At 36.6% G+C, this 23,340-nt stretch overlaps 1 long non-coding RNA gene across 1 annotated transcript in view; it reads right to left on the bottom strand.

Annotated features, from left to right (window-relative positions):
- Nucleotides 1-1,738: 1,738 nt before the first annotated feature.
- LOC149411783 (uncharacterized) overlaps nt 1,739-23,340 on the bottom strand; it is a 149,057-nt gene continuing 127,455 nt past the window's right edge. Inside the window, exons 2-3 of the long non-coding RNA XR_016304728.1 lie at nt 3,067-3,236; nt 1,739-2,585 (exon numbers count right to left, since the gene is read on the bottom strand). This is a non-coding gene — a long non-coding RNA (uncharacterized LOC149411783). The remainder of the gene's footprint in view (nt 2,586-3,066; nt 3,237-23,340) is intronic.

The following is a 23,340-nucleotide window of genomic DNA, read 5'->3' as shown; positions in this document are numbered from 1 at the left end:
AGTTGGTACTCTATTTTTAAACTTACTTCCTCTTTTCTAAGCATCGCTGGTTGGTAATAAAGAAAACACTGTATTACCCAATACGTTTGAACACAGTACTGTAATCGAGAAGGTACAGAACAAAGCAAATAACAAAGCTAGTTTAAGCTAATTCTGGTCCCAGCCTGCTTCCAGTTCTAAAGTCTGTTTTATAACTCAATTAAAGTAACAGGTACAATCTGGTACAATTTCGGATAAAGCTTTGATTTCAATGTTAAACCATTTATAAATAAGTTCCGCAGAATTTCGTCTATTTTAATTTCAGAAATTTTAACTGGGACGTTTCAAAGCAATCGTTTCTCTTCTTGTCAAAAGATGTTACGAATTTATGCTTAGTTTAGTAAAGTAATGAATTGTAGAATTTACAGGTTTAACGGTCAATTATAACACTGAAATATTATTTACTAGTTATAACGGAAACATTGTTTCAATTGTGTTATTTGAATTTTTATGAATTAACTTCTAATATTTTTGAAAAATTAAATAAATTGTCGCTCAACAAGTCTATTGGAAAAAACACAAATTTGTAGTAGGAATTGTAATACTAATTTCATTCCTTAATAAGCTTTTCCGTAATGTATCTTTCCAATGTATTCGTTCCACATACCAGCCGTCTTACACAAAAACAGATGCCGGTAGTTCGTTCCACATACCAGCCGTCTTACACAAAAACAGATGCCGGTATTCGTTCCACATACCAGCCGTCTTACACAAAAACAGATGCCGGTATTCGTTCCACATACCAGCCGTCTTACACAAAAACGAGTCAAAGAAGCGGCCCATTCTCATGAAGCCAACATCAACTGTGAACGAGTGTTCACGCCGAGTTTCACGCACGTGCACCGGTGCACCGGGGATAAATGCTTCTAGCTCCTTAGAGCAGTCTCCATTTAAATACTTCTATAATAGACTCAGCAAGCCCAAATTGCGTCTGTCCACTAAAGATGGCCATCGGTCTGTTTTGACCGCCCTCCTTTGAACAGAATCGAGTAGGTTTATGAAGATATTGTGGGGCTTCAGCCCAGATGTGGCTCTCAAGTTTAATTGATCGGCATACTAGAGATTTGTATGGGTTAACAGTTGATACTATTGAAGAATCTGTTAGCCCTATAAAATAAGCCCAGTTTCTTGGAAGCAATCTTCTGTAAGACCCGGTAAAATTATTCGTAAACAGCGAATGTGTTTCTTTCTTTTGTGTGTATAATATTATCCCTTTCTATCTTATAATTTGTGGACATACATGAACTATTTTAACTCATAGAGGAACATAATAATGTGTAAATATTGTTTCTTAAATGTACACTAAGTGCTTGCCATATAATTTCTTTCTGCATTATAAAAAAAAGATCCTGTTTGGATTTTTGTCTTTTTAACAAATAAGAAAATGCAATAAAAATATGGAATACAAAAATAAAGGGGAAATACGTTTAAGAACTTGATAAACAAAAAATCTTCAGGATTATTTCCGGTCTAGGTAAGTACAAGATGTGTTTTTCAAATAAAGGAATCATCCGTTAGTTTAGAAATGACATAATCGATTTTTACAAAACACGTGACATGGTTCAACAGTGTTGTCAAAGCCGCCCGAAAGCAAAGAAAAAAAAACGTTAACAAAAAAGCATCATTCTCAAGTGTCAAAAAAGACACTAAATACATATTTTTAAAATATCAATGGATCACCCACCTGTCATTCCTATGATGATGTTTGTTCAGGGTGGAGTGCGTATCGAATATGTAATTCAGCATGGGAGAATCCGTCCTCCCGAGATGAGAGCTGCTCCTGTTTCTTCCCATCTTATTCCCTTCTGTTACCCTGCTGAAATTTAGATCGTTTCTACTTGGACCTAATTCCATACCCTTCAAACTTGGAACCATGACATCCACAGACCCTAAAGGCTTCAAACTTTCATTTCTTGACAAAACGTAATTATTTATTTCAAGTTTAGTCTTCGCGTCATCGTTGACACTAAAAGAACTGGAGAAGTTGAAGTTGTAGACTTGAGAAAGCATTCTAATGTCATACTTTTCACTTGGTTCTATATGTGTAGTTCTAATATTATCGTAGATTTCGAATTCATCACTTTTACCACTTCTAACTTTTCTGTTATGATTTGAATCTACTTTCTTATCTCTTAATACATTTATTTGGATTTCTTTATCCACTGAATCCACCTTACTGTTTTTGTCTTTGGTATTAAAAGTTGCACCTTGTTTAAAATTCACCACGTGATCCGTATCTAATTTAACCACCACTTTTGTATCTGCTCTTACTTTTACATTTTTTTTTTTATTTTCTTGATATGCACCACTTTGATTATGTATTTTTTTAAATTCTTTATGTTTTGGATTATTTTCTTCTATTTTTGTTTTAATCAAATCAATAAAGTCAATTGAACTATTTGGTAGTGTTACAGAAATTGTTTGATTCTCGATAACTGCCACACTTGCAAATTCGGTAACATTTAACATAGGTTTAGGTGAATTTGATTTAAGAATTGAAAGTGTAGAAGATGAATACTCTGACAATGGAGTTGAAGTAGTGACAACTGAAACAAAAACAAAGAAAACTATTTAATATAACCCAAATTTGATATTGGGGTATCACACATTTTATGAATAACCTCTTTCTTTTTGGGTCAACGTTTAGATAGCCTTTTAGTATCCATTATTTGGGCTGACGTGTAAAGGGTGTAAAGTTTGTATGGGTTTTTATAATACATTGTCAGGAATTAATTCTAGTTGATATTGAAGTTGAGGAAATGCAATAGAACTTATTACATTACAAGGTAAACAACATGGCAAATTTTGGCTGTGATCATTTTAAACCTCAAAAATTAAACTGTTTAAAAAAAATTGTGAAAAAGATTACGTTGCTGTCAGAATAAGATTCTGATTCTGAACAATGTAAACTGAACCAATTACTTATGAAAGCAGGAGAGCTTGATATCTTTAGTGTTTTAAATAGTTCAAAGCCTGTGAATTTGAATAGTAAAAATATTTCAGAATTTTTATTTGAAAATGACTCACCATAAGCAGCAGTGATATCCAGCAAAAGTGGCAGTAGAGAGAGAAGGATGGGTATCATGCTGTATTCTTTCCTCCAACTGCTCTCCCTCTCTCATCTACTTGTTTCCTTGCACTTCTCCTCAAATACATCACCTTGTCTATTTTTGTCTCTGCCCCCTATTCTCGAGCACCTGAAAGATAGAAAATAATAATTTATAACCAAAATATTTAAAGTTGGAAATTTGGAATTGTTCGGTTCAACGACCGTTAGAGGGAGATATCAGAGTAATATTCAATCACGTATAGCAACGCTCCAGTTAGCAACATTCATTTTGCAGCTTCTACGAGATATCCTTACAGAAGATATGAAAAATGTGTTGACATAAGAAATAATTAGTAATTAAAAAATAATAAATTATGTGGAACGATAAAGACTAGCTTTTAATCAGTTGACACGTGCCGGAATGCTCTCAACGCGGTTTCACCACTACGGCAAAGAGATCAGGAAAATACTTTTTAATATTAAAATTAAGTATTTTCATTGATAATTCATAATCCTAATAAATCTAAATGAAACATGAAACAGACCAAAACACAGGAAAATAAAAATACGACGGTCACAACAAGCATTTGAATAATCTTTTTAATGATATATTACATTAATGGGTATAACTTTCAAAATAAGTTAAAAAGTAAAAGTTATTCCTAAATTACTTTGCTAAAAGGTTTTGGTAGATGCTCGATATTTATTTACAAAACCTTTATTCTCACCTCTACTGTAAGTCGTCTCATATGAACGAGTAACGACAACAATCCTTGATCGCTAATTTGCTCGATACTTAACAGTCACGATCGCATTGAATTAAAATGCCTTTGATAAGTAAAGCGAAGCTATTATAAGAAATCGCAGCTTCCGAGGAAATATCTACACTAGTGGAAGATTCTGCAGTTATCTACTTACAACATCTCGGCCAGGGATGGGAAACCTTGTTAACATTAATACTCCTCATAATATTTATTTGTACGGTGCTGTTTTGGTGAAAATCACCTAAAGGGCGCTGTATAATGGGTCATTGTTTGAATCAAATTACGTTTAGTAAAAGTGTTCCAAGGGTTCGAAGAATAAACTTTTTTTTATATTCGAATAAAGAAATAATGCTTAAACACTTCTTAATGGTTTTCATATCTTCATGCTTTCGAAACTATATCATATTTACGAATCTACTTAATGTTCTCTTCATAATTGATGGTAATGTCTTAATCATTTAAAATATAATAACACGATATTTTTAGTCTTTTTATCGTGAAATAAGTAAAACACCCCGCGGGGAAGAAACATACAGATTTTTGGGATAAGTTATTTTTAGATCACATTTTTTTTTTTTTTATTTTTTATTTTTTATATTTACTCCACACAGGAGGCCCTGAAGAAAATAATTTCCCTCAGGGCCTATGTCATCTTTGGGGATGCTGTGTGGAGGGTCTTTTTGTGGAGAGGAAGGAGTGAACATGGGTCTTGAAGAGTCCCATGTTGTAGGAGGGAGGAAACACAGAGGCCGGCAGTTCGTTCCACAGCCAAGCTGTTGAACTTAAGAACGAATCATAGAAGCGACCCGTTCTCATGTGACAAGTGTCAACTGTGTACAAATGTTGGGCGCGCGTTTGGCGTGTATCCCGACTACGCACCGGTGCCGAAGGGATCAATGACGCTAGTTCCTCAGAGCATCTTCCATTGTAATACCGATAGAACAAGGACAGCATACCTACCTGACGCCTGTGCTCTAAAGATTGCAGTCCGTTTGTTAAGATTGGGGAATCTATCAAACGGACCGCCCGTTTCTGCACAGAGTCAAGGGTTTTTTTCAGGTATTTTGGGGCTCCAGACCAGAGATGGCTGCCAAATTCGACAGTAGAGCGCACTTGCGATTTGTACAGGGTGAGCAGTTGTGTACTATTAAAGTATCTGCGGGCCCTGTACAGTACGCCCAGCTTCTGAGAGGCCAACTTTACTCTAGCTTCGATGGAGCCCCCGTACCTGAGCTGGTCACTTATAGTTACACCAAGCATATCAATGGAAGGCCTGTTCGGAAGATTGCTTCCGTTGAAGGAGACTAGATTATCATTTGGATCCCTTTTAGACGTAATCAGACAGGATTGGGTCTTTGAAACATTAAATTCGACGAGATTATTTTTACCCCAGGAGGAAATACTCTCGAGATAACCGTCCATTCTCTGCTTCAAAGCCCTCCGAGCCGTTGGAGTTTGTGTGCCCTTTGGGGGCTTGTCAAACAAAAAGCTATCATGAACTGTACTGTCATCCGCGTAACAATGAATCGGTGCACATGTCAAAAGGTCATTGATGTGCAACAAAAACAAAGTCGGAGACAGAACCGATCCCTGTGGGACGCCAGCATTTATGGAGTGCGAGGAAGAGGTGAAACCGTCAGCAACCGCCTGAATCGACCTATCCCTTAAAAAGTCAGCAATCCACGTACACAGGGATGCGGGAAGTCCGTAAGAATGCAATTTGTTGACAAGTCCTCGGTGCCAGACCCGGTCAAAGGCCTTGGATATGTCTAGTGCGACCGTTTGGGTCTCACCGTGACGTTCCAGGCACCGCCCCCAAACATGCGTCACATACGCGAGAAGATCACCGCACGAGCGGTTCCGCCGGAATCCGTATTGACGGTCGTTGATAATTTTGTTCTTCTCGAGGTATGTGAGCAGTTTGTCGTTGATCACACGTTCCATCACTTTGGACAGAACTGATGTGATCGCTATGGGGCGGTAGTTGGCCGGGTTGGAGCGGTCACCTTTCTTGGGAATAGGGTGAATTACCGCTTTTTTCCAACCAGAGGGCACAGTGCCACACTTCAGGGACATTTTGAAGAGCTTTGTCAAAACTGGAACTATTTCCGCAGCACACCTCTGCAATACCAGGGCAGGTATTCCATCAGGTCCACTAGCTTTGTTAACATCGAGCCCCCGTATGACGTGGAGTACATCCCGATGCCGGATCCTCAGCTTTTTCATATAGAAGCCGCAGTGAGGAACCGACGGCGGAACAGCACCAGCGTCGTCGAGGGTCGAGTTTTCCGCAAACATTTTCCCTAAAAGGTTTGCCTTTTCGGTGGCGGTGTTTGCTAGTGAGCCGTCAGGTCTGGTAAGAGGTGGCAAACTGGGTTTGCAAAAATTTCGACCTATTGAGCCCGCAAGCGACCAGAATGCTCTGCTGCCATGCGGGCAGGCAGCCAGCTTTTTGCTGATCTGCAGGTCGTGTTCGAATTTTGACCTATTGATGATTCTCTTGCATTCCTTTGCCGATTTGTTGTATGCTGATCTGCTTTCGGGCGTTCGAGATGTGTTGTAGGCTCGGTAAGCCGCGTTTTTTCGTCGAACTGCTTCGGAGCATTGTCGACTGAACCACGGCTTTGAGCCTACACCAGTTTCTTTAGTAGTCGATTGTATGAAGCCATCCATCGCCGAATTGATGACTTCACCAATCTCCTGGGCACATCTTGAAGGGTCCGAAGTCCGAAAACAAACAGCTGTCCACGGAAAAGCATTGAAATGGGCCCGCATACCGAACCAATCTGCTGACCTATAGTGCCACACTTTTCTCCTCAGCCTCTCATTGGTTGGTCTGAGGCTAACGGGGATTGATGTCGTCACTAGGCAGTGGTCAGATGATCCCAGAGGCGCTGTGACGTCAATCTTATAACCGTGTGGCACAGTAGTTAAGAATAGGTCTAACAGATTGGAGCGGTGAGTCTGGACATCAGGAACCCTTGTAGGCTCCTGAACCAATTGCTCTAATCCGTAGCAAATGGCAAAGGATTCCGCCTGTCGGCCAGCCGAGTCCGTTGGGCCTGAGAACTTCAACCATGGTTCGTTATGAACGTTGAAGTCCCCCAGAACAACAAACTCGGCCGAAGGGTAGCGGGGCAAGAGATCATCAATAGTATCGCTCAAATGTTTGAAGAGCTCGGAAGTGTCTGATTCGCTATGGTTCGGTGAGCGGTATAGACATGCGTAGAATCTTGCCGTACTGGCAAGATTGACGCGCACCCACATTACGTCGAATCTGGAGTTTTCCAGACTCAATAGTCGCACACAGTTGACGTCAGCTCGACTATAGAGGCAGACTCCTCCTTTCAGTCGGAATTTGCTTGCGAGGGTAAAGCCCGGGCAGTCCAGATAGGAGGAGTCTGGCGGCTCGGCTATCTGAGTTTCGGATAGGAAAAGAAGGTTGGGACGTTGGGACAAAAGATGGTGATGGACGGAATTTAAATTTGTGTGCAGGCCGCGAATGTTGGCAAAATTTACCAACAGTTTTGGCCCGCACCGGGGACGCCTGCTACTCGCCGCTGTAAAGATGTTAAGTTTGTTTTTATGTATATTCATGATTTTAATTTTTTTTTTTTTTTTTTTTTTTTTTTAAGGGTATGAAGTGAAAGGAAGGTCTGGAATGGAAAGGTGTGAGGGGTGGGTAGGAATATGGGGTTCAGGCTGTCCAGGAGTGATGAGCGTTTGGTTCCAGCCCACCCACTGCGGTGCTAGGCGATAGGCTGGGAGAGTCCGGCTGGAGAGGGCATCCAATGCGCCCCAAACGCTGCTGCTGGGTCCCCTCCGGTCACGAACCGGCACAACAGCAGTGGCGGGGTTTTTTCACTCGCAGATGGGGCAGCCCACCCTTAGTCGTGAGCCTGAGGGTCGGGCCCCTGTACTATCGAGCGGCCCGGACAGCGGTAACTGGTTGTAAAGGGTCTCCCTCAACCAGCATCTCCCAACCGGCCCGCCACGCAGAAGGTGGGCCGACGCACCCGCCACCAAGACCTGGGCAAACCTTAACCCATGAACCCGGGCACCCCTGCTAAGTCACCAAACGTAGCGAACCACTTGGGGTGACCTGTGGCAGAGGTGTTGGTCATCCAATAAATGGTTCCCAGGGCGGCGGTACCCATTCCCGCCTACCAAATTGCAAATATACATAGTTTAGAAAATTTGATAAAAACTTTCCGGTTACCAATTGTATAAAAAGTATGATCACCTTTATATTTATTAAAGATATTGAATTGACTTTTAAATATAAAAATAGCATTTTTGAACCCTTTAACAATTGCATCTCGATGTTTTTTTGCAAAGCATTAAATTGTTTTTCTATATTCTCGCACGATAAGCTCATTAAATTCGTAAAAAAACAGCAAACAAAACTATATAAACAACAAGTAGCCAAAGCGATGACTTTTTGTTGCTTAAATGTCGAAAACAGGGTGTATAAATCTTGGTAGTATATTAAATGTATGCAAATTCAGAGGCTTGGAATTTGAACAAAATATTGAAGAAATCTACTGTCAATTTAAAACCATTAAAAAAGAGATAATATTAAAAACCCTTATGTTTGTCGTGAACCAATAGTTCTTCACCGCTATTCCCAGCACCCACAGTCCCGAGTCATTAGTAGAATTCTCCTGGCAACAAGACAGTATGTAGACGTTATCTGGAACGTGCCTGGGAAGGAGCGTCTTTAACCCTTATCGCATCGTATGGGCATTAGACGCCCGCCCAAGATATTGGCTCATTTATAAATCCGTTCCTGCAATTATTGGCCAAATTATTAGAAACTGTAAATGGGACTAAAGTGTTATTTGTTTTTAAAACATCATGTTATTTTTTGTGATTAACGTGTATCTAAAGGTATGACGGAGACATTCAAGTATGGGTGAGATGTAAATGTGCGTGTCTGTTTTGTATCTCGTTTTTTTAATTATTCTGATAAAAAACTTGTGTCCCAGTATAAATTATACCCACAAGAGCATATTATTTCAAAACCCATCAACTATAAATTTACTATATAACGAGCGATCATCACATTATTGCAATTGGATATTTGATGTAAATTTCGAAGTTCATAAATCAGTTGACAGAATCATTGAATTATTGTGTATTGAATAAAATTGAAATTAAAATTTTGTTTAAAATACAAAATTATTGATTGCAATGTGTAGATACGAGTATGGTATTCAAATTAATTGCATTATTGTTGGTGTAATTCTTTTAATTTTCACTTAAGGTTATTTTTCACGAAACATGTCACAATATAAGTCATCAAAATATTATTACAATATCAGGGTAACACAAAAATATTAAAAAAAACATTTCACAAAAATTTAAACTGAAAACTAGATGGGGTACCTACTTCTACTTTCCTATAAAGATTAAACCATTTTTTATACAAGACATACCATTATTATTATTATTCGTGCAATAAAAAGAAATAATTATATTATTATTTAGGTATATTGCTTTGGATCAGATAAGATATAAAATCCCTAAAATAAGGGTTGATAACGAACGGGTTATTTGAGGGTTAAACAAGATCGCACACTGAGATTGCGCAGGTTCTCTTTAACTTTCTAGATTATAGGACAATCCGCTGGGATCAAATCTTTAATGTTTATTTCCCTACTATGTACTGTACACTTTAGATCTTTTTCAGACAATTTCTCCTTTCTTGCTCTGTTGGCCAGCATCTGATAGGAGTATTTTATCCCGATTTAAAAAGATTTATTGGTTTCAGCCAGATGTGATAGTTTTAATTTTTTAAAAGCAGCCTTTAATTTTTGGAGAAAGAATTACGATTATAATGCATTATTTGGGGATTGCAACAATAACATTTGGCTGTCATCAGTTGTTTTGTTTTGCTCTATCTAAAATTAATTTTTTACCATTCTTTTTTGTTTTCTGGCCAAAAAAAAGTGTAGTGTGTTGTGCCTTGAGGTTTCTTCTCCCTCCTGATCTTCCAGGAGTCACTTTTCGCTGCTGATTTCCAGATATTTATAAACTTTTTTACTTCTGTCATTTTTCATACTATTATTGTAGTTGTTTACTGTTGTGAATAATGGAGGAAGATTTCCCTCCTGGACCCCCTACAAAGCCCCCAGATCCCTCTCCAGACCCCTCAGACGGGGAAAATGTAGAAATTTCTGACAGTGATTCTGTCATCTTGACTTCTACCAAAAAAAGGAAATTTACTCCTTCTTCCCCAATAAAACTTGACTCGCCTTCGACTTCACTGTCCCCACCAGCACTTTCTCAACTTCCTCCAACAAACTTTTATTCTCCTCATTCCCGTGGCCCATTCATAGCATACGCCCAAAAAACTGAGCAAGGAAAAACCATCCACCCTCTTGAATTTGGCAAATTCCTATCAAATAGCAAGAATCTTTCAATCAAACCTGGAGGTGTAAAAGCCGAGGGTCGCTTCCGAATCTCCGTCGAATTCCTCTCAGGGCCAGCTGCCAACAGTTTCATCAAAAATATCTTCATTTCATCTAATTCAAAGTTCAAGGCATATATCCCTACTTTCAATGTCACTCGCATGGGCCTGGTCAGAGGTATCTCGACCGATCTGTCCATCGAAGAAATTCTGTCTTCACTTTCAACCCCCCAACACATTGGCAATCCCATAAAAGCCAGGAGGCTAAATTACAAGGACTCCTCTGAGGGTATAATTACCTGGAAGCCCTCCCAATCTGTTGTTATCACCTTTGAAGGTCAATCTCTTCCCTCCCATATATATTTATTCTTCAACTCATTACCAGTTGAAATGTATACATATCCCACCACTCAATGTTTCAATTGCTGCCGTTTTGGTCATACCAAAGCTGCATGCAGATCTCAACCCAGATGTTTTAAATGTGGAGAAAACCACGCAGCTGACCAATGTCCTTCTTCCTCCTCACCTAAATGTTTTAACTGCTCAGGCTCACATACAGCTATCAACACATCTTGCCCAGAACAATCTCGCCAAAAAAATATTAAAATTTCTATGGCCTCTCAGAACTTTTCTTTTCTGCAGGCTTCTAAATTATTCCCGCCTGTCAAAAAATCATTTGCTGAGGCTTTATCCAGCAACTCCTCATCCAACCCTCTTCCCTCCACTACAACAACTTCTTCTCGTTCAACTAAATTCACATACAAAAACGCTATCTCTAAACCGGCTCCTGGATACGATCAGCAACAACACAACTCACTGCTCTTAAATCCCAATGGTTCACCTCTTTCAAATGCCACAAATGGGTGTGCAAATAATTATAATCCGTCCTCAATGAACTCTCTTAAACTTTCTGAAAAACTCTCCCAAGACAATTCTTCATTTATCCAAACTCTTATTATTCTTCTAATTGACCTTATTTCTTCTCAAACTAATCTACCGTCCAACGCTGCTACTATTATTTCCACATTAAAATCATTTATTCAAAATGGCTCTTCAGGATGTCAGAATACTTCAGTGGAATAGCCGAAGTGCTATTTCTAACAAATCTGATCTCCTTAACCTATTAAATTCCAACTTTATTTCTTTGGCTGCTATCTCGGAGACTTGGTTTACTCCATCCACCCACTTTAATGTGGGAGGGTATTCCTGTCTCCGCGACGATCGCCCGGAAGGTTCGGGCGGCGGTGCTGCCCTTTTTATTAAAAAATCCATATCATTTTCCCCAATAAATAATATCAAACCCCCCAATGCTGACTTCCAAATGGTTGCAGCTAAAATAAAGGACACATCCTTTATTTCAGTCTATCTTCCCCCAACAGCCCACTTCAATAAACAAACTTGGTTGCAAATTGTAAGTCAACTAAGCCCTCCTTTCTTTATATTAGGCGATTTTAATGCCCATTCCCCCGTCTGGGGTTCTGCTTTCTCCGACCGAGATGGTCGAAGTGTGATGGATTTCCTAGATCAATCCAACCTTTTCCTTTTGAATGACGGATCTCCTAATAGGATCTCACGCCCCAGCACAAACCCCAGTGCAGTGGATCTCTCGATATGTTCTACTAGTCTGGCTTCTCTCTCCTCGTGGGTGGTGTCCCCCGACCCTTGCTCCAGTGATCATTTCCCGATCATCATTACTTATCAAACTTCTTTCCAATCGGACAAGTCTCATATTTTGACAAAGATTAAAACGAAACACACCAAATGGGATGAATTTAACTCTCATATGGACAAATTCCTACTAAATTCACCCGCCACCGATATATTTTCCGTCAAAGATGATTATAATAACTTCAAATCAATGCTCATAACTGCAATAAATAAATCAAATCCTCCCCCTAAAACTAAATCTCTCAAAAAACTCCCTCCAACTCCCTGGTGGGATGAGGAATGTTCCAAAGTAGTAAGAATTCGGAAAGCTAAATCTCTTTCCTATCGTTACAATATGACTATGGAGAACTATCTTATATACAAAAACGCTGAATCCAATGCCAAAAGGGTATTGAGGTCAAAAAAAAGATCCGGGTGGTACAACTTTTGCAGTTCAGTATCTCCGAACACTCCAATTTCGGAAGTTTGGTCTATGATCCGAAGATTTCGATCCTCCTTCAGTTCACCATCTCCTCGAGCGTCCCATTCTAAATGGATAGATGAATTCTTGGACAAAATTGCCCCCCCTTCTGTTCCTAACTTAGATGAAATAACGCCTATCTATAATACTCCCATGTCTAATCATTGGCTAGACTCTCCATTCACCTTAATTGAGCTAAAAAATGGTTTATCAACAGTCAAGGACTCATCTCCAGGCAGAGATGGTATACCTTACAGCATAATCAAAAATAGTAATGATAATGTTCTAAATCACTTCTTAAGCATCTTAAATAAAATCTTCCAGACTGGTATAATGCCTGATGACTGGAGTTGTCAAATAATCATCCCTATTTTAAAAACAAACAAATCTCCAAATTTTGGATCCAACTACAGGCCAATCGCTCTTTCATCCACCCTCAGTAAACTTTATGAAAAATTAATTAAAAACCGATTAGAATTTTTTGTCGAGAGTAAACAGCTTCTCTCTCCATCTCAATTTGGATTTAGGAAAAAAAAATCCACTCAGGATAACCTTGCCATCATCAGCACTGACATTAATTTATCAATTTCTAAACAGGAAGTTTGTCTTGCCGTCTTTATAGATATAGAAGGCGCCTTTGACAATGTTTCCATCCCAATCCTGAAAAAAAAACTTCTAGGCCTTGGCCTTCCCCCCATGTTTGTCCAATCAATTATTAATCTATTTCTAGATAGAAAAATTTTCATTGAACTTCCAGATATTTCTCCTCAAAGTAGGTCTATTTGGAAGGGTTTACCACAAGGCGATGTATTGTCCCCCTTACTGTATAATATATACACATATGATATGCATGTCACTATTCCCCCACAAATAAAAATTATCGAGTTCGCAGATGACATAGCTTTCTTCTTATCATCCAAAATCATCCCTCTTGCCGTCAAATATCTTAACGAAGCCATGAATGCCCTTTGCACATGGCTCACGTTACATGGTCTTGAACTTTCAATCCAAAAGACTCAGTGTGTCACCTTCTCAAACCGCCATAAAAACCCCCCCGTTCAAATTTTATTTAAAAATTCTCCAATCTCCAACGCTTCTGAAGTAAAATTTTTGGGAGTAACATTTGATAGGAAACTTAAATGGTCTTCCCATATTAATAATTTAGTTACTAAATGCGAAAAAAATTTAAATATCATCAGATCATTATCTGGCGTTTGGTGGGGAGCTCACCCTTCTTGCATTAAGTTGCTTTACAATGCACTTATTCGAAGCCATCTCGACTATGCCTGCCCACTTTTTAGTACTGCCTCAAAAAATGTACTTAATAAATTAGAAAAAATTCAATCTAAATCTTTGCGAATAATAACTGGAGCGATGCAATCGTCACCCATCAATTCCCTTCAAGTAGAATGTTCTGATCCTCCTCTTTATTTAAGGCGTCAACTATTTGCTGACAAATTTGTTCTTAAATGTTTAAATTCTAAATGTCATCAGGTTATCCCCAGCGTCTCGTTGTTCATTGACTCAAACCATTCATCTACAATCAGAGCTTCAACTAAACCTATTCCTGACATCTGTAAAAATTTTAAGTCTCTCTCAGAGCTCCACATCATCCAAAATGATCTACTTCCCTTATACAAACTAAAATATAGTCACGTCACCCTATCCCCAACAATATTAGAAGGGATCGGAATCTTTAAAAGTCATTCCAATCTCCCGGCCCGAACTGTCAATAATATGTTCAATGACATTATTTTATCTAAATGGCCCAACTTTTCTCTTTTATTTACTGATGGATCCAAATCTCCCGACTCTCCTAACTGTGGTATAGGTATTAACGTTTACCACAATAATTCTAATGATAGAATATTTCATTCAATTTCAAATCAATTTTCAATATTTTCAGCTGAGTGCATTGCAATAATAGAATCTCTCAAATATATAATCAAAAATAATTTTGAACATTCCCTCGTTCTCTCTGACTCTCTCAGTTCCCTCCAAAAACTTAAATCCAGTCCTCTTCTTCATCCTGATGATCATTTTGTATGCCTTATTCGAGTGATGATAGCATCCATTCAAAGCTCTGGTAAATCTGTAACTCTGATTTGGATTCCTGGACATGTTGGTATCATGGGTAATGATATTGCGGATGCCTTGGCAAAACAAGGAGCGTCCAACCCTGTTGTTACCCTCGTAAACCACATTCCCTTATCTGACATTTTTTCCATCATCAAAGGAAGATCCCGCAATGTTTGGTCAGAGTATTGGCACATTGCTAGTCAATCTAAGGGAGCCTGCTATGCCTCAATACAAAGGACTATTCCATCAAAACCGTGGTTTCAGCAATTCCCTCATTTTTCCAAAAAAGAAATTTCTTCACTCATTCGAATGAGGATCGGTCATTGTTCCGTTCCTTCCCATCTTTTTAAAATTCACGTCCTTGACTCCCCAGATTGTACATTCTGTGGTCTAGAAGTGGGAACTTTAGATCACATATTTTTTGGTTGTCCCTCTCTAAACAAATATCCTCTCTTCTATCAAGCCTTAACTAAAATTGCCTCCCCTCCATTCAACATTTCATCTCTTTTAAGTCTGAACTCGACTCCAATTTTCATTATAATTTTGAAATTTGCCTATTTAAATAAAATTAATATTTAAATTCACCTTTCAATACACCTTTCTCAATAATTTTAAATGATGGCCAAGAACACCCTTGAAGGGTGAAAGCCAGAAATAATGGAAAAAAAAAATGCATTATTTGCAATACAAATTTTTTTATTGAACAAATAATGAGCCTATTTTTTCAAACTGCCAAAATTATGCATAAGAAACTGTGTACTTGAATTTTCCAAAAGAATTTCTGTGTTTTTAGTGTCCCAATTGGATTTTCTTGAATGGACTGTTTTCTCTTCTTTTCATCCACCTCTTCATGTCACCGTAGCCCTGCTCAATTACATGATTCAGAATTGCAAGAAACAATGAATGAATGTTTTTAATTTTTGGACGGTTTTTTTCTAATAATTGTCTGATGTATAATTTATACAACGTGTCCCGGGGTAAAGTTCACTTACTTCATGAGATGATTCTTTACGATAATACAGATGACTTGAAGATATTTTTATGAATCCGGACCCTAGAAAACTGCGCACAGCTCCAGAGAGACATAAATGCTATCGTGGTATGGAGTGAAATTTACAAATTAGGTTTTAATTTTAAAAAATGCGCCATAATGTGCTATACTAGAGCAAACACTGTAATTTACTTCAACTAAAGGATGTCCCAACGTTCTCTTAAACATATTTCTGAACCGAAAGATTTGGGAATAACCTTTGACGCACACTTAACATTTCACGTTCATATTGAAACGATATGCAGCAGGGCTTTGAGAATGCTTGGATTTGTGATATGTAACTCCAGGCATTTCTGCAGCTCTGCCGTGATTTGCTTGCTTTATTTTAGCCTAGTACGTAGTATTTTGGAAAGTGGCTCAATAATATGGGGACCAGGGGATGCAACGTACACTTCTATGGTAGAGAAATTTCAAAAGAAGTTTCTACGTTATCTTTATCTTAGAGACTTCAGGTACTATCCCTATTTATACCCATCAGCCTTCCTTTCCGGAATGCTAGGTATCGATAGTCTTGTCAACAGGTGGAAAGCTGCGTTGCTGATGATGGCCTATAACTTGTTGAACGGTCACATCAACAATCCAGAAATTTTGAAAAAATTTTATTTTACGTCCCTGATAACTTCGCAAGAGCGCGTAGACACACACCATTCATTCTTCCGAGATGTAGGACTAATTTATCATTAGCAATGCCTCTCGGAAGAATGATAGGAATTCTAAACTCACTAGCCTCTGACATCGACATTTTCCACCTGAGCATTATTAAATTTAAATCGCTAATTAGGCAATTATGATTGTATAATGTATCTTTGTTACTGAAATTTTTTTATTCTGTAAATATACATTTAAAATATAAATAAAATAAAATACAAGTAAAGAACATAAATAACTGTTTTCTAAATTCCGTCGTTTTATTGAAGTTTTCAAGTTGAATCGATTGTAAGCCATCTTGAATTTACCCTACCCGATAAACTCGGAAACCCCTGCTAAATCACCAAACGTATCAAACCACTTGAGGTTACCTATGTCAGAAGTGGTGGTTATCCAATAAATGGTTCCAGGGGAGGCGGTACCCAAACCCAATTCCCAAATTGAAGATTGTATTGTATAGTATCAATGAATAGTTTAAAATATGGCCCTACTTACGTTAATTAAAAAAAAGATTGATAAAGTGTTAGTTATAACGATGATAAGTTATGAAGGTTCTTCTAAACTACTCTCTTTCCAGTCTTTTCGCCTGAAGAAAACAACAAAAAGTGTAAAAGATTGGAAGTCTATCTCTCTGATTATGATTATCACATTAAAATATATATATTTTTTATTTTCATTCATTATAATTGATTTCTAAAGCATTCTAAAACTGCCCATTCTAAAACGGTTTCATATGGCTGCAAGACCACCAAAGCTGCCGAATCCATGAATAAAAACGTACCGTTTTCGCGGCAAATAGAAAATGTTCATTTTGAATTGCTTAAAATTAATTCGTTAACATGTTATTTTTAGAGGAAAAAAAACTACTGAAAACACACTTTTATTAATGGTTTTACCAACAACTTCTAACTGTGGTAATTCTTATGTCATAAATAAATAAAGCAATCAAGTTTGATGACAAACATTACTTGCACTATTTACGAAAGCAAATCAAAATAACATATGAACATAGTCCTATTGATATCAAATTTAATAGGGTACATAAAACCAAAACCTTTAAATACGACCATTCCAAATTAATCAGTAAGTAATCCAGCTACCCTCATAAACCATATGACATTCGAATGTGATATAAAAAATAAATAAAATTATCCAAGCGATCCAACCAATCTAGTACAAAGTATAAGTCCGGGGACCCTCGGACTAATTGGTTAAGAGTGAAATGAGCCTCAAACTTTGAAGTACGGACCTTGTTTCTAAAATACACTCCCAGCCTCAAAACATTACAAATAACAACATGGAAGTTAGCTTTATTTCAGTCTGTATTTATTTAAAAACCCTAAAGAAGCAGTTTTTTTATTAAAAAAATATAGGAAAAGAGTAGAGAAAAAGGTTTATGTATTTTTATTTTTCATTTCATTATTTCTTGGAAAAATTCTGTTTCACTTTTAATTCTGTGATACAAATAATCCCCTAACTTTTCTTCTCCCTTAATTGATCCCGTCAAAGCTGATTCCTCTTCCGGTAGAACCCTTAAGCAATTATCCCCGGGAAATTGATACCTCGGACAATAAAGTTCCAAACATTCAAAGTTTATTCGAGCATTTATCTAACCTAACCTAAACTAATCTGACCTAAGCAAGCCTAACCTATCATAACCTAACCATAAGAGCATTTTGTTTTAAATATGCTTCAACCCGACGAAACGGGGTCAAATTTTCGGTGATCATTAATAATTGATGATCACCAAAAATACGACAATTATTGTCGGGGATCCAATAGTCGGTGGACCACCTATACCGTTTTGCTGCGTGTGCAATCAGACTTTATTTTTCAGCGATAAATACGTGTCAAATAAAATAAGTAAACAAACATACTCGTATTTTACTGGATTACGTCTTGAAGGAAAACTTGCTTTGTTGCTTTTCACATCTGCAGTGGGAGCCGTTTTCGAGGTATTAACATTGACAGTCTATTCCAACTACTTCAATACCGTATTCCAGGAAGTTCAGGTATAACACATTCAGTATTCCAAGAATGATGGAATAAGATATGATGATATTCGCCACCTAATTGTATTGCAACCCAATCATTACTATCAATAACATATCTGTATATCCAAAATAATGTACATCTACATATATTTTTGTATATTTTATCATTGTAATTTTGTACCTATAACTCTAATGATCTTGTTGCTTGTTTTATTATTTACACAAATCTTATCTCATATTTTAAAAACTTTGCAGTTTTGCACGTCCATAAAGGCTCTTTATCATTTAGGAAATTCTCATATAATAGTTTGTCTACAAGTTATATTAAAGGCAAAAGGCGTTTATCATACAAATATATTAATCCAAAAATTAACTTAGGAAACTGTAACACCGTCTAAGACGCTGACTTACATAACACTATGCAATTATTCGTACTTTATTAATTGTGTCCGTGGTGTATACTTGATACTTCCAGTATCGCCCTGGTGAAAGACCATTATCGTCCCTTAGCTAACAACACCGCATAAGTCATTTTTACCAACTTTACAGGAGACGAAAAAAACTGTTTATTTTAAAAACTCGGTGGATTTTTTCTGTTATTACTTAATAAATACCCTAGTTAGAGGTTAAGAAATAATTATTTATACTTACTTTGACAATTTACTTTATTTTAACTTTTATTTTATGACTTGAGCTGTGTTGACTGATATTTTATTAGATTTAGGCGGTGTTGCTTGCGGAAATGTTAGGGAATAAGGTATCAAAGATGATTTACAAAGAAAAGTTTTTATCAAGAAATATTTCAAAAATAATTAACAATCGTTATAAATAGGTATTTATAACCTAAATCTTAAGAATAACATTGTTGAGATCAATTGCTTAAAGTTATTTGGTGACACACGAACCTTTAGAGCGTACCTAAGTGCAATTATTATTATTATTTTTTTTATTTTACCATGAAAATATTTAAAACATAGTCTTCAATAAACTCCAACTAAACAAGATATAATAGTAATAAAATTATAAAAATAAATAAATATACTCGAAATCTCTAGTCTAATAGTTAGTTGCAGTCTTTAGCGATTGCTGTGCGGAAGGTCATCATAAAAAGAGTGGCAACTAGATGGTAATACACTTTTTAGGTCTTACAAATCTTTATACTTCCGATTTGTAATTGGTATTCTAGCTGCATACAATTTCTGCAGGTGATTTATTTGTTTAATGCTGTTAATTGGCGTGGGACGATGTGGTAACGGCTGAAGCTCGTCATCAAAACCAATTTTTTACCAAATTGTGCTATTTGGTCTGTATTCTAGCATACGTACATCTGTGACGACTGGGTCACCTGCTTTTTTACAAGGCCGTATATATTTATAAATTAATTCTTTCGAAAAGTCGGTAAAAAAGGTATAGTCCAAATAACGAGCTTCGTAAGTCATAGGATCACTCCTAGCGGTTTTAGTAATAGCCATGTATTGTTGTGGAAGGTAAATTTCTTTACCTTTTAATTTAAACTCTATTGCACTGTGTACGGAATCACATTCCATGTGGGTATGGCCTTTTACCAGGTACTTTTGAGTAATTACAATTTTTTTTTTTCAATCGCTAAACGTAATAAAGCATTGCTTAAGGTATCATAGCGATTTTGAGCACAACAGCCATCGGAATATAAAATCACAGGCAATAATTTCTGGCTCAAAACTTTCTCTAGATAGTCTACTAAGCATGAAGCAAAAACAAAGGCTTCAAGTCTGCTATTTGACTCATCGAACCAATAACACATTACTTCTTTAGTTGCTAAATTGTATAATGTAAAATTATGGATTCATAATTTAGTTTTATAATAAATTGCATTAGCTTGAAGATACGGAGCCAATTTTACCGATTCAACATCCTGTGTGAATACATGACAAGCTCCGGACTGTGCAATATCTTTGTCAGTATCTTTCTCTCTCCTGGCTCGATCTTTCTTCAAAACATGTTGTGCGTATTCTTCATCCGTAATGTTTCCAGTTTTATGACTGCAACAATCGTTACATTGATCTTTCTTCGGGTAGAATAGGCTCAGATTGAGTTTCAAAAATAATTTGTCGAATAATTTACGACCAAGGCATTCTCTACCCTCTAACTCACAATTCTCTTGATATGTGTGATAGAGCTGTGTCATGTTCGAGAAAATTGGTTCTAAGTATTCTCGTGATGTTTTAGCACGACAGTAATGCGACGGCATATTTGGAAGACCTGCTAAAAACTTTTCAACATATTTGTGGTCTTCAATTTTCTCTGGATTTCTGCGGTTACTGGTTGAAGTAGACAAATCTGGAGGCATGGCACAGTCTGTTTTTGTCAGCCAATATCTTATAAACGAATCTCTAATGCCAAGAGTGGCCAAGAACATTTTTTTAAAGACTTGGTGACGTACATTATCAATCTTGAAAACGTTAGTTCGACTATCAGTTCTTTTGGATGATTTCTGGATTTTTTGTAATTTTCTTTGGTACTTTATTAACATGAGAAGTTATAAATGATCTTTGCTGCTCCCAGTTCATGTTCTTCCAGAAATTTTCAAATAAATATTGCCGCTTTTGTTCGTTATGTTGTCACATGATCTGAGTTTAGATTTCTTGCAAAACACCATCATCACCTGAACTCCATGAATCAATTTCTTCTCCATCCATAGTGTATTTCAATTATTGAGCTTCCTCAAAGAAATAAAATACATTTTGAAACACCGCCCAAGTTAAAAAAGCTGGTTAGTAAACACCGCTTAAGTAAATGAAGATATTCAATAATGATTTCTTTCTATATGAATATTATGTGATAATCAATAAACATTACTGTATTATATAGCTTACCTCTTAATCTTCTATTAAAACATCTTGCAAAGACCTTTCAGCGATAAAACTCACATAAAAATATAATAATCACGGAGCGCGAAGTACTCTTACGAGAAATGTATGACAGACTAACGACTTGTGCGGTGTTGAGAGGCTAACCGACTTGCGCGCTGTTACTACTTTTTGAATTAAGGCTTCTAATTGACTGAAATCTATATCACGTGACCAATGGTTAGACGCGCAACGAGCAGCTCTATCTATCGGCATTAAAATGTGAAAACCGCCAATTTTCGACTTGAGCGGTGTTGTAAGCTATGGGACGTTATTCCGAATTAAAACAACTCGTTTGGTTACCAGATCTCAAAAGCTATATTACTAAATCCTTACCTTCATCTCCCCCATCTCCTTCTATTACCCACTCCATTTAGTCTCCAATTACAAACTCCAATTGGAAATGCCACAGTCCCACTAGATTCGGACAGTTGAGAGCAATTAAAACTCCTATTTTTAACACATTTCGGTACCTAAATTTTACGAATACGGATTGAATGGGTTTTAAACCTCCCTTACAAATATAGTAATACGCTGAAAAAATGCGTTCATCCAGAAATTCTTAAAAAATATTTTTATCTGAATTTTTTCTGAAGCCAGGTAACGGATTTTTTTCTTAAAATGACATTTTACGCAATTAACTGAAATAAATGTGGACATAAAACAAACTTCCTACGTATTTGTAAGGTTCTTTGATTCCTTTGTAACAAATACAAATAGCATTTGAGTTATGTCTACAATTATTATAGTAGTTTTTCTTCGACTTTCAGGAATGGAGCCAATAAATGGTTTGTAGACAGTGAAAATGTTTGACAAAATAGGAAATAAAGGTATCAGTAAATAATTCATATGCATTTATCCTGATGAAGAAACCGTTGGTTTTGAAACATGGTCGATGTTTTTGGATTAAATAGTGAACATGCTAAAATATATCATGATAAAACAGAACTTGATAGAACAGGAAATGATAAAATAGACCACGATAAAACGGAACATTATGAAACAGGACACAATAAAATAGGTCATGATAAAACAGAACATGATGGAGCAGGACATGATAAAATTGAACATGATAAAACTAAACATTATGAAACAGGACACAATAAAATATCATGAAAAAACAAAAGAGTGATTTAATAGAACAGTCATATGTATGAACATTATTTTCGTCGTAACTCAATTACAATATATGAATAAATGGGTTAGGTTAAGTTAAGGTCTTTTTCTACAGTGCTATTTGTCTTCACTGTTCTGTTTTTATATTTGATCTGTTATATTATTGCTTAGGTTTATCACGAAACCATTATTTTAGCAATTAATACTTGCATAATATTATACAAACGCTTTCTTGAAATCGTCCAAAAATCTCATAATTTTCAAATCAAAAACATTTATTAACAAACTTATGAACACACAAGTATCTTATAATAGCGTGCGATATTATTATTATTAGTATAAATGTACTGTTCAACTTATTCAGAACAACTCCATGTTTCATAAATGAAGGATTGTGTTTTCGAGGCTTCTGTGATTGTTTTAGTTCTGGCTAGGACACAAACACACAACACCAAACTGAGTGTTCCGAAAAACAGCGGCGACAGTCATTTTTGCCATACATCACATTTCTGGACAATATCTCTTCGCATTTAAAACTATTAATATCTAGGTACTGCCACAACTATTACTTTATGCATTACGTATAGGGTTACCTGCAGGGGCTGTTGGAGTTCTTCTCAGCCTAGCAAGCAGCTTTTAAATTGGCTGGACGATAGGGATTGGTAAAGTGGTAAAACTTTTTATTAGTACGTCCAATATGGGTATAATCGTAGTGGATTCTTTAATTGGGTTCCAACAGAAAACAAAAGTGACATAACAGAGTATTGTAAAAAAGTGAAGTAAATTGTGAAAAATAAACAAACAACACGTATTACCTAACCTAACCCAATTTTAGCAACTAATACTTTATAATATCTTACCGACGCTTTCTTCAAATTGCCCAAAAATCTAATAATTTTCAAATCAAAAACATTTTTGAACAAACAAGTATCTTATAATGGCGTGCGATATTATTATTAGTATTAATGTACGGTTTAACTTATTCAGAACGACCGCATATTTCATAAATGAAGAATTGTGTTTTTCTTTAAAACCTTTTCCCTTTGTTACAATAGTCAAATTAGAGTGGCCCGAATTTTTCGTAACAATGTATTTTGATATGTAGCTTGATATAAATAAACGCAACTTATTTGTGAATATTTATATGTTTATTCAGAAAACAATGTTTTTTT

Source organism: Hesperophylax consimilis, chromosome 24 (assembly GCF_061612785.1).
Source record: "Hesperophylax consimilis isolate HC1 chromosome 24, BYU_Hcon_1.0, whole genome shotgun sequence".
In the NCBI taxonomy this organism is placed as follows: domain Eukaryota; kingdom Metazoa; phylum Arthropoda; class Insecta; order Trichoptera; family Limnephilidae; genus Hesperophylax; species Hesperophylax consimilis.
This window is presented reverse-complemented; position numbering and strand designations above follow the sequence as displayed.